Here is a 2,018-nt window from a genome sequence, read left to right as displayed (position 1 = left end):
TATTGTTATTATTATTTCATATCTTATACTGTCCATTGTCTCCCTTCACCTACGTTTCTGTTATTTGTACCCTTCAGGGGCAGGGAGGCTCTATTACTTTGATGATATTTTAAGGATTCAGGCCAGAAATTTATAGACAGGTGATTTGGCAAGAAAATATTTTTTCATCATTGGACTCTCTGCTCACCTCATATGATGGGTGGCAAAATGGAATTTAAAAATAATGGGATTTTAAATGAATTTTTTGAAGTCCCTTTGTATTTGAATGGCTTATTTGATTTAAAACAAAACAGTATGCTCTGGTATAAGGTTGCAGTGCATCGTTTGAGGGACTCTCCAGCTCTGTGGCCCATCGCACTTCCCCTTTGTGAGTGAACGGCTGCACAGTCACCTCATTCTTCCTGTTCACACAGTACATAAATGACTTTTGCTCAGCCTGGGTCAGACATTCAGCTGCCAGGAGCTTCAGAAGGTTTGTGTATACCGAAACATAGATAAGTATTGGGTGGGTGGGGGTTTACAGAGTGGGCTGTCTGTCCTCTACTTTTCCCAAGTGATGCTGAGTTTATATGGAGGGTTTATTTAAGTGTTTAAATTTCGCATCTTCTATTTTGAGAGCAAAGACTTCTGAAGACTCCTTTCTAGAAATCATTGGAAAGTTTCAGGTCATAAAACAGGTAAACTTTTTTAACTTAACAAGATTGATGCCTTTCTAAAGTCTCAGCTGGATCCAGCAGAAGAATGGATCTCCTCTCGGTGTGTCCTTTGGGGCACAGGTGTGGGCTTTGGACCAGGCCTTGGTTGCCACCACCTTGAGGCCAAGTTCACAGAGGTGGGTTAGGTAGGGTCTCTTTTCACTTTCTCCTACTGCAGTGAACCATCTTTTCCTTCCTTCTCCTGTTGCTTTTCCTCTCTCTGAATTTACTCCTGTTCTCTTTGCTTCTTTCTCCAACCAACTCAATTCTTTGGCTTAGTAAGGAGGCTCCCAGCTCCTGGCTTGACAGTTTTTCTTGTGTGGTTTGTGGGGGTGGGTGCAAAGTCAGTTCACAAGATGTGAGGGGGGAAAAGAAGACTCTCAAAGTCACTAACTGTGGATGTGAATTATTTTTTTTATTAATCTTTAAGTTGGGCAATTCTACACCATCTATTTTAAGTTTTAGAGGAAAGAGAAATATGAGTTTAATTTGTAAAACTTTTGTCAAAAAAGAAAAACATCGTCTATCCTGTATCCTGTTAGTGTTCTTAAATGAGTCCAGCAAGATTATTGATTCTACAGCCGTGTAGGAAGCATGGCTGCCAAGGTATAACATCCGTATTTGCTATCGCTAGAAATTGTTTTGCCAGTTCGGTAGGGTCTTTTACTTTGTAGTTTTATTACTAATGAGGCTTAAAACTTTCTGTGTTTCTTGGCTGTCTACATTTATTTATTTAATAAATGACAAATCTCTTGGGGTAGGGTTTTATAGTTTTACTAAAATATATCCTAGTTAGTCATTTGCCTTTGAAATTTACTTCTAGGTCTGTTTTAAATAAATATTTTAGAATCTTTGAAAATAAAGAAAGTAAAAACAAGGACAGTTTATTCCACTCAGCATTATATTAAACAGTTAAGAAAATTTTGATGTGATGAAATCTAATAATCAGCTACTTTGATAATTTTTTTTAACCTTGCTATGAAGCTCTTTCTACTTCTGCAAAAATATACAGTCTCAGATACCTACAGGGCCAGTTCTTCCTTGCCCTAAAGAGTCACTATGAGTAGAAATTGACTCAGTGGCAGGGGGTTTTTCGAGATGAGCTGTCTGTTCCTGTAAAGACTTAGAAACTAGATATGATGTTTCTGTGAGTCAGAAGTGACTTGGTATCATAATACACTTGGAATAAGTACATGGAAAAGATAACATTTCCCTTTTAATAATGTATTTAATAATGTAAGTTAAAACGGTTTGCTATTGGGATTTTAATTTATATATGGTAAGTGTACGGCAAACAAAATATGTTTAAACCAGTCTCAGTGA

The sequence above is a fragment of the Echinops telfairi genome, unplaced genomic scaffold (genome assembly GCF_000313985.2).
Source record: "Echinops telfairi isolate 266 unplaced genomic scaffold, ASM31398v2 ScPeMD7_27;HRSCAF=92, whole genome shotgun sequence".
In the NCBI taxonomy this organism is placed as follows: Eukaryota; Metazoa; Chordata; class Mammalia; order Afrosoricida; family Tenrecidae; genus Echinops; species Echinops telfairi.
The sequence above is the reverse complement of the archived record's forward strand: the minus strand, read 5'-3'. Positions refer to the sequence as shown.